Raw genomic sequence first — 10,649 nt, forward strand, 5'->3', positions numbered from 1 at the left:
GACAGCACAGCGGTGCCGGGGGGCTGACCTGGGGCGTTCCCCTCGCCCCACGTGCGGGTGGCACCCTGATGCCCCTGGGCACACAGGCAGACCGGTGGCTGCCGGCACAAAGGGCCACCGACGGGGGCTTAACACAAGAGAGACGTGTGCTCTTGCTTCCGGAGGCCAGAAGTCCGAAATCAGCAGTCAGCAGGGCTGTGCTCCCCCAGGGCTCTCGGGCAGGCTCCGGTCCTTGCCTCTCCCCGCTAAACCTGGGATGACTTCACCTGAAGACCCTTAATGACACCAGCACAGGTGCTGTCTCCAAGTGAGGTCACGTCCTGAGGTCCCAGCTGGACTTACACCTGCGGGGATACTTTCCCCCCACCCCCCACGGTGAGCATGGGATGCGTGCGACGGAGCGAGCCCGGCCCCCCCTCCGTGGGGCGCGGGAAGCAGGTTGCGGTGCTCTGAGGCAGCAAGGGGCTGGGGACCCCGTGGCCTCCCTTCTCACTCGGGTGCCAGCCGCAGTGACCCAGGGACGCAGAGCAGAGGGAGATACAGCGCCCGCAGCCCCCGGGCTGCCGGGCCCTTAATGCCCACGAAGGTCGGAGCGGGCACGTGGGAGCCACGGGCTAACAACAATGCAGGTGTGTGCGGGGCGAGCCAGGTGATGTCGCTGACCGGGGCACGGCTCCTGCAGCCGCGTTTACAAGGATAGAGATGAATGGCACAATTCACGCTAATAATTTAAATCCTTAATGTGTCCTGACTTAGAGCAGCATTAAGTAACCGATGAAAACACCAGGACGGGGCTGCAGCTTGGCCGGAACCCAGCGAGACATGGGCTCTGTGTCTGCGACGGCTGGCGTGGGCTGGCCAGCGTCTGCAGCGGGGATGACCTGGCCCTGCTCTGTCCCTGTCCCCACCCGGAGCCCCCTCCAGCGGCCTCCGACCCAGCCCTGTCCCCGAGGACCCCGCGGAGGCACTTCAGTAAGCGGGTGGCGGGCCACCAGAACAGGAGCCACTCAGGAGACTGCCAGGGGGCCGTGCTGGCCCTGGGCGGGGCAGGGAGAGGCGCACCTGCACCTCCTCACCCCCTCCCCCTGCCCCGACGCTGCCCCGGGGCGCACACTGCCGGTTTCCACAATATCCGGGTTTTGGCGTTGACACATGCGAAGCCTGTTGGAGTTGCTTGATTTCCCACCCGGGGCAAATCAAAAGGAGCGTGCCATCTTTGATTTGTCCACAGCAGTCAACTTTTACATCCACAAAAAAGTTCATTTTGCTCATCGGATGCCAGCGGAACGCTCTCTTTTCTAACATGTTCGAACCGAGTGACTCATCGACGTACCTCGTCCATTTACATCTGGAAGTCACACGGCCCTCGGAGACAGAGTTCCTCAGCCGAGGAGTCGTTAATCAGCACAAACACAGGACTGCACGCTGCTCTAGCTGAGGGGCCAAGCATGGGGTCCGACAGTCTCAGGGACGGTGGCGGGGCCGCCACACGCCCTCGGCTCCCCTCAGCCAGGTGGCCACGTCTCCAGCGGAGGAACGCAAATGCAGGCTCGCACGTGCCTCGTGCAGGGGGCCGGGCAGGGGACAAGGTGAGGGACCAGCTCCTTGGCACCCAGACAGCAGAGGCGTGGGGCCGGGCCACCTGCACCCCACGAAGTGGGGGGCCCCTGAGCTCCAGCCTGTGGCTGCCCTTTGAGAACACAGGCCCCACAAAAACCTCCTGATTTTCTCAGGAGAGAAGCTCTTCATGTGCACTGCGCGGTTCACACGTGCTGTCGGCAAGCTCCAGGGACAAACGCCCCGGGCCTGGGCCACATGGAACCGCTGTGAGCCTCCCGGTGTGTCCGGGGCCTCGCATTGTCCTTGCAGCTGCCCTTCCTCCGAGGCAGCCGGCCTGCAGCAGGTCCGGGCCAGTGGGCTGTGTCTCTGCGGGCACCTACTCCCTGCCCAGCAGCCCGGTCTCCTCAGGGACGCCCAGGGACAGGCACAGCTGGGGGGCCCTGGCGGGACATCACTTCCATCTGTGAAGCGGAAATCATAAATGTCATGAGAACGAACAGCCGTACCAGCCGTGGTGGTGAGTTGTCTGCGTCCACCCGGGAGGCTCTGGTCTCCGGCTACTCTGTCCCATGCTGGTATAGGCGTCACTGGGCTAACATCTCCAGCCGGGGGCTGTACATAAAGGAGAGGACCCTCTGTGCTGCGGGTGGGTCTCATCTGGCTGGTTGGGGGCCTTGAGAGCAGAACAGGCTTCCTGAAGAAGGAATTCCCACCTCAAGAAAGCACCGCATCAGACACCGCCACGCGGGGATGCTGCCCTCAGGACTCAGGCTCACATCGCAGAGACCTGGGACCCCCATGGAGGCCCTGAGCATGTCCCCTCAGCTCCTCACTCCAGGCTGCATGATGGGTGACCGGGGTCCAGGCCACATGATGGGTGACTGGGGTCCAGAGCCTGATGGGTAACCGGGGTCCAGGCCGCATGATGGGTGACCGGGGTCCAGAGCATGATGGGTGACTGGGGTCCAGGTGGCATGATGGGTGACCGGAGTCCAGGCCACATGATGGGTGACTGGGGTCCAGAGCATGATGGGTGACTGGGGTCCAGGCTGCATGATGGGTGACCGGGGTCCACAGCCTGGAGGGGACAGGAGAACGTGGGGCCCTGGGAGCAGACAGCATGCAGCCAGGAATTCCGGGCGGCCAGTGGAAGCTGCTCTGTGTCCCTGACAGGTCCATGCACGGAGACTGCAGGCTTTCAGAGCCACTGACGTTCGGCCTGATTCCGGAGGAGCCCAAGCTGAGCTGCTGATGGCGGGAGTTGGAGGGGGATGCCCTGGGCTTCACTGTGAGATGCAGCAGGACGGGAGTCTCGGCCGGCCTGGTGGCAAGGGGGCTAGAGGGGCTCCCCTGGGTTACACCCCTGTGGTTGCTGTAACCGAGGACTGCAAACCAGGGGGCCGTTTATTCTCTCGGTTCTGGAGAGTGAAAGTCCAAATCAAGGTGTCAGCAGGCTATGCCCCCTCTGGGGGCTCCAGGGGAGGACCCTTGCTGCCTCACCCCTGTTTCTGGCCATCTCTGGCTTGTACCTGCTCCCCCCAGCCCCGACTTCCACCTCTGTCACTACAGGGCCCCATCCCTGCGAGTCTGTGTCCAGGGCTCTCTCTTCCTCCAGGAGCACTGGTCACTGGGCAGGGCCCACCCTGATCCAGGGAGACCCTGATGTACCCTGATAGCATCTGCAAAGACCTGACATGCTCTCAGTCACAGGGGAGGGGACTCAGATGTATCTTTTGGGGAACACCCCCCCCCCAGCTTCTGCGTACCAGAGCCTCTGGCTGCAGTGGCCACTGGGCTGGGCTGCTCATTGGCAAGCTCCTCCCTGGGGCTCAGAGCTGCTCCCTGCATCCACCTCTGCCAAGGGATCACGTGGGATGCCGGGAGGTGGGGTGGGGGCATCAGCCCATCCCCCAGTGGAAATAAAGCCCTGGGGAGGGGCTATGCCCACCACCCCCACCTGCCAGGCTGCTGGGCTCCCTGGGGAACTGCTTGGAGGGTGTCCCAAGAGGAGGGGGCACCCCTGAGATGCCCCAACTCCAAGGGCCAGACTAGCTGTGCTATCCACTCCGCAAGAGCCAAGCCCTGGGCTGGTGGCCGACAGTGACTGGGCACCGGGAAGACTCCTCTGGGTGGCTGGGCAGCGTGCCCAGAGGCTGACGGACAGTCCATTCGCACATTAGCTCTGTGAGCCCTTCAGTGGCTTCCTGGAGGCATGGAGGAGCCGCAGTCTCTCACTTCATTAGGAATGGCTAGACCAGAGGTGGCCTGAGCTCTGAGTCTGGCTGCCCACTGCCCACCCCACCCCTATCTGCCTCAGCTTTGGAACCCTCCCCCATCTCGGCACTCAGGCTGCACAGGGGTCTTGTCCATTGAGAAGAGGCCACCGGTGTCACCAGGCAAGGGTCACCCCACAGTACTGGATGTGCTTGTCTGAGACAGGGTGCTGGGGACTGGCTCTTCAAGGTCTGCCTCATTCAGCTCTGCCCTGGTGTCTCAGGTCCTTCTCGACCTGCCTGTGGGGGTTGTGGGGGTGGGAGGGGCTGCTGGCCGCAGTAACCAGCAACAAGAAGAACCAGTATTTACTCTGAGCCCCCAGCTCCACGCTGAGACTTTCACATCCATTATCCCACGAGGGAGGTGCCCGGACCATCTACAGGTGGTAGAGGGGCTACAGGTGAGGAGATGGGCCTTAAAGGCGCACGGGCCTTGCCCACTGCCCCAGGTGATAAGCAACAGGCTTGAATTCTGACTGGGATGCTGAGCTCGATACCTGTACCAGAGTGCCACCGCCTCTCTCCCTGGGGGCTTGGCCTCGGGGCACCCCCAGCAGCTCCGTGAGTGGGGACAGGGGATACAGAGCCCCTAGGCTCCAGCAAAGGCAGATGTGTCCACCCCAGAAGAAACGATCCCTGATGAAGATGAGCTCACACTGTGGGGGCACTTTAAGAACTAGAAATAATGATAGCAGAACACTCAGAAGAGATCATCCAACCAGCACAGAACGATTAACAAGATAAACGTAGAAATCAAACCCACTGTAATAGCACGAACAAAGACCCAGATGTGAGAAACAACCAAATAGAACCTTTAGGATGAGAAGCACAGTTAACTGGCTTACACAGTAGCTTAGATGTGGGGGAGTTAAACGAGGAAGGGAGTTGAGAGACAGGCCTGAGCAGATCACCCAGACAACCCCTCACCACCCCCCGAAAAGCGGGTGAGAAGCAGAGGAGGAGGTGCAGAACGAAGCCTTTGCATGCTGAACATACAGGCGGAGCCCCCGCAGGATGGAATATTAGCAATGAGCCAAGACCTAGACCCAACCAGCAGAGTGAGGGGCATCAGGAAATACGTGGTGGGGGCTCCTGAAATCCCCCGCGCTGAGTGCTCATATCTGCAACCCTTAGGAGAGCTGCAGGTGTAAAGGCCCCAGCCCAGCATGGCCCCTCCCCAGTGCCCCCTGATGGATGCAGGTGGCCTGGCAGGGTTTCTGGCTGGAGGAATAGCCTGTAGTCCAAGGCGGCAAGTCTGGGAACCACCCTCCAGGGTCTGGCTGGACAGGGCAGGCAGAAGGGGGCATCCAGAGTCAGCAGCCCGCTTTCCTGGGGCTCAGCCTTGACCCTTCACACCAGGCATTTGAGGGGAGGGTGTGGGCCCGGATGCAGGAGGGGGTTGCTCAGGCGTCCCTAGGAAATGTTCAAAACCATCAAAAACCTCCCCAGCCCTGCCCATCAAGCCGACATTGTGAGAACTGACTGAAAAGCAAATTAAGGCAATTAGCCAAGGACCAATTAGAAGCTCTTGACACGGCTGGGGGAGGGCGGCACAGTCACACGGGTCCAGCCCCCACCTTCACCTTGTCTCCCAATGCCTCTCTCAGTGGGTTCCTGAGGGTGTTCCCAGACCATCGGCCCCTCCTCTGACACCCTCCCCTTGTGAGGGTCCTCTTTCTGGGACCCCCGTGTCCTCTACTGCATTCCCTCCACCTGTCCTGGACCCGGGGGTGGAGGATGCCCCAGCCCTCCCTGTCCTCCCAACACCTCCCTCCCTGCCAGGACCCCCACCTGGGCACTGGGGGGAGCAGAAGGCACAGCAGTAGGGCATTCAGGACCCACCGCCCCTCCCCTGGGGTTTTTGGGAGCAGGCTGACCCCATTCTACCCTCCCCGAGGAGAACTGACCACCGACTGGCAGCCTGGGGTGCCAGAGCCAGGGTCTGAAGCCCACACTGCCGGTCCCCAGGCAGGGGCTGCCCCCTAACTGTCCCCGCTCCGCTGCCCTGGCCGCATCCCATCCCTCCCCTGCCAAGCCCCGACCCTGGGGGACACCTGGGGGGCAGGCAGGCTCAGCCCCCAGCCCGCTGATCTTGGAGTCAGCAGAGGCCCAGCATTGGCCGGCCTCTGGCACCATCTGGTGGTCACTGCGGGAGCCGGGCCTGCGGGCGGTGGAGGAGCCAGGCGGCCCCCAGCCACAGGGCCCCCACGGGGAGGGCGGGGCCGAGGGCGGAACCTCGAGAGCTCAGGGTCGGGGTGGGGGGGGCCCCACGGCCCCCGCCCCTGCTCTCTACCTCCCGCCCCGCCCCAAGCTCAACCCAGTGCGTCGCGACCCTGCCCACTGACTCCAGCCCCGCCCACGGCTCAGCCCACCGCCACGCTGCCACGCCCACGGCCTGGCAGCTCCTGTGTGCCCTCAGCTGCTGGCTCAACCTCTCTGAGCGTCAGTGTCCTCCTCGGCCACATCGGGTCACGGTCACCTGTCCACTCCGCCCCAAGTTTCCAGGACAGCCCTGCCCTGATTCTGCCCCTGGGCCCAAGTCTGTCCGTCCCCAGACCTCCGAGAGCCTGTGCGTCCCTCCCCACCGCCCCCCACAGCGCCTCCCCCTGCCCCAAGAGGTCGGTGGACAAGCCCTTCCCTTGGGGGTCAGTGCCATGGGCATCAGGAGCCCTGGCTGTGGGTGGTACGGACACACCAGGAGAGGAGGGGAACCTGGCTGAAGGTCTGCGTCCACTAGTCCACGGCCAGGCCCCAGCCCCTCCCGAAGGTGCTCCCGTTTCTGCATGGGGCACAGCTGGGGCCTGTCACCTGGGGCGGGCTGGGCGCACCTGACGACAGGAGGAGGGCTGCTAACGCCTGGCAAGCTGCCCAAGGCCCAAGTGCTTCTAAGTCCTCTACCCTTCCCAGGCTTGCTTTCTGCCACTGAGACCCTCTTCTGGGGCCAGATTTGGGGACCCCAATCAGAGGCAGCCTCCTTTTTGTCCCCTCCTCCTCCTCAGTCCCCCCAACTGCCCCCACCAAGCACCTGCTCTGCCTGGGACTCTTGATAACCACCATAAGTGTCCCCTGAGGGCAAGTGCAGTATCCCCTGTGATTCTGTGCTCTCAGTGGACCGCAGCACAGTGCTACCAGCCCCAGGCCCAGGCTCCCTGATCTCTGGGCCCCCAGCCGCAGAATCCCTCAGAACAAAGCGGGCACTTGCCACCGGGGGGCGCAAGCCGTTCACAAACGCTTTCACACACTCAGGCCACCATCTAGTCCGGGCTAAGATCTGAAGACTGGGGAGGGCGGGTGTCCTTCCTGCTTTTTGGTTAGGATTTCCCACGTCATCCAGATTGAGAACCTGGGGTTTCAGGCCAAGACCCGGGACCCAGAGGAGCTGGGTTGCCATCCCTGCTCCAGTGCGGAGGGGTGGGGAACCACCTGGGGTGCGAGGCCCTCCTGGAGCCCCCAGCCCCGTCCACCCTCTGCTGGCTTTGCTGCCTGGGCGAGTGGCCAGCCTGGCCGCCCCACACCCTCCAGCAGCTGGCTGGCGACCCTCCCGGTGGCTGGTGGACTCTGCTTAGCCGGGCTGGCCACACCTGCCACAGCAGCTGGTTCAAAATCCCCAAATCCCAAAAACCGGCCGCTCGGCCCCATTTGGCCTGGCCAGGGAGTCCTTGGCCCCGACCGTCAGCCTGTCCCTCACTGAACTGGCCATCAGGGACTGTGGCCAGGTAGGCAGGTGGACAGGACCCAGCATCCCAGGATGCCAGGGGCTGCTAGCAGGCCAGACTGTGCAGACCCCGGCCCTTGGGAGGATGGGCATGCCCCCACTGCTGGAGTGGGTCTGGAGGGTCTGCTGACTCACTCCTCAGCAGAGAGAGGAGTAGAGATGTTCATGCAAGAGTCTGACCACCCAACTGCCTCAGGCCTGAAGGAGGGGAGCTGGGGTGTTGACCTCCTGTGGTCAGGTGGCCACTGGGGAGGCTCTGGCCTGTGGTCATGATGGGGACCCCCAAACCTCGGGCTGCAGGAAGCAAGACAGGAGTAAGTTTACAAGGCTGCGCGGTCAGTGCTCACTGCGCTGACCCTTGCTTACTCAGAGCATTTGCTGAGCACCTGCGGGATGCTGGTGTGGCCCCGGCCAAGGGATCCCCAGTGACCACGCCACGCCACACAGGGGCAGCCTCCTCCTGGCCCCCTGACCCGCCTGGGCACTGACAACAACTGTCAGCATCCCCCACTTTGCCCAGGCACCCCCCTCCCTGCAGTGCCCTTCCCTGAGGCCGCCCCGTCTCTGCCCTGCCCCCAGACCTGCCCCAGCGCTGCTCAGCCCCAGAACACAGGTCAGCCCATGTCAGCCTCGGGAAGATGCTGGGGGGCAGTTGCTGGGTGTGGATGCGCACTGCCCCGGGGAGGGGTTTTTCCAGCACCAGGGGTGGGGTCAGCCATGCTGTCCGAGCAGAGATTCAGGCCCAAACATCATCAGGAGTAAACGGCCCCAAGGGGACAGCTTTCTGTGAGCCCTGGGGGTCGGGGGCAGCCCCAGGAACTGTGTCCATGCGGCCTCTCATCCAGGGCGAGTGCTGGTGTCACACGTTGGGGGGTGGGGGCCATGGGCAGGGTTCAGCCCTGTGCTCTCCCCCATGCTGGCCCTCCCCCTAGCTCCTTCTGCCTCCTTCCCTCTTCACCCCCTCGGCCCTCGCCCCCCAAGCATCTGCAACCACTGTAACTGATCCCCCAGGCGGGGCGGCCTGGGTTCTGGGCTCTGGGCTCTCCTGGCCCTCTCGTCTCCGGCCCAGCTGTTGCTGGGGAGGCCGTGTCTGTCCTGGGGACCAACAGCTGCAGGCCCGGAAGCCTCCACCTACCCCGGAGCAGGTGTGCCCTCCATGGCCCAGCCCCGTCTGCCAAGGGCCAGTCCCAGGGGTCCAGGGACCCCTTGCCCTCCTCTGCTAGGCCCTGGGGGCCCTGGGCTGTGATGGCATCACGGGTCCTCAGGCCTGTGGCAGCAGGAGCCAGGGCCCCTTTGGCCAGCCTGTGGGCAAGGCCGTGGAGCACTCACGAGCCACAGAGCTAGGAAGGGCCTCTGCCGCCTGCCACACCCCCCAACCCTTTCAGGCTAGTGGTGCAAACCCAGATAGAGTGCCTTGTTCAAGATCTGCAGGGCAGGGAGGTCAGCTTCCTCCAAGGAACATGGAGTAAGCGGACAGCAGCGAGCAGCCTGGGGAGCTCACCCCCCATGCAGACCTGGCTGCTCCCCTCCCTCCAGGCCTGGTACCGAGCGTCCTCCCTGATCCATTAGCCTGTCTGTGCCATCCATTCCGTTTTTCCCAGCCACAGCAGGAGAGGGTCCCTATGCTGTCGGGCCACTTGTGAACATTGATCAAGGGGGCCCCCTCCATCTTGGGGTGCCTCTGACGGGTGCTGGACTGTAAGAGAATGAACTCGTGTTGTTTTCAAGCCCAACCCCCCCCCCCCCCCCCCGCCGCTTGTGAGCACTGCTTACACTGGCCCCAGGACCCTAGCACATGCCCTGTCCATCCCTGGATGCAGCAGGAAACTGCTCAGTGGCTTCCTGGCCCTTGGGGCCCAATGCCCAGGAGGTGCCCGGCAGGCCTGCCTCTGAGCCCTCCACTGGCTGTCCTGTGCCCCCGACACTGGCATGCGGTGACCGCAGCCTCGTCCCTGACACTGGTGAGTGCTGACCCAGCTCAGAGGGCCTCGGTGGTCCTCGAGCTGAGCAGCGTCACCAGGCAGGGCTGGTGCTTCTCTGAGGGCTCAAACCTACACTGTTGACCAGATGGCTTGTCCTGGGAGCAGAGACTCCTGCTCAGGGGCGGCGCTGCCGTGGACATCTGGGGCTCCAAGGCCAGAGAATCACCTGCATTCTTCCAGCCAGGCCTGCTGGGCCTTCACTCATTCAAGAGCCCATGCCTCCCTTCCAGCGTCTCACTTATGAGCGGGAAGGAGTTAACCTGCACCCCGACCAACCCCAGGGGTGGTGGTCCTCAGGGATGGGGGGTGGGTGGCGGACGGGAGCCACAGGCTCAGGATGGGCCTGGGGGCCCAGAGAGAAGGCTCTGTGGGGACATGGGGAGGGCTGGGCAGCATGGGCCCCGGGGGGGTGAGCCCTGGTCAGCTTCACTCACCCCCCAGTGGGAGAGGCTGACATGGAGCCACCGGGCACCCCTGACATCCAGCTCCCCACCGCAGATGGGGCCCGGACAGGGCTGACCTTCAGGAACGGAGTGGGAGCTTTCAGGGGATGGCACGCAGCGGGGGGCAGCTGGGGCCTGAGGTGGATGCAGGGTCAGAGCAGGGCTTGTGGGCAGAGGGAAGACCCATCGTTCCTCCCGAGCAGGTCCAGACAGGGGGTCAGATTAGTGCACCTCTCAGGCTCCCACCGTTCTGCAAGAGCACGGGGCTTGATTAGTGATATCTGCCCTGGGGCTGCGCTGAGTGGTGTCGTGGGGGCGGTGTTTGCCATCCTGGCTGAGAGGGAGCGAAAGATCTTCCCAAAGAGCACCCAGCCTGGGGCTGCTCGGGCTCAAAGCAAGGCTCCAGGCCACTACTGGGAGCACTTGTTGCAGGTCAGACATGCCGACTGCAGTGGGCCACCCAGCAGCCCGGGTCTGGGACCTCGGGTCTCCAGCTGACTCCCTGGCTGCCTGGCACACGGAGGAGGGCCCGGGCCTTCTGACTGCCTCAGCCTGGTCCTCTCCTGACCCCCCCACGACAGGAGGCCACCCCCCACAACAGGAGGCCACCCCCCACAACAGGAGGCCCGGGCCAGACGCAACAGGCAGACAGGTCCGGCCCCTTCGGAGCCCCTGG

The sequence above is a fragment of the Halichoerus grypus genome, chromosome 6 (genome assembly GCF_964656455.1).
Source record: "Halichoerus grypus chromosome 6, mHalGry1.hap1.1, whole genome shotgun sequence".
NCBI classification, from domain to species: domain Eukaryota; kingdom Metazoa; phylum Chordata; class Mammalia; order Carnivora; family Phocidae; genus Halichoerus; species Halichoerus grypus.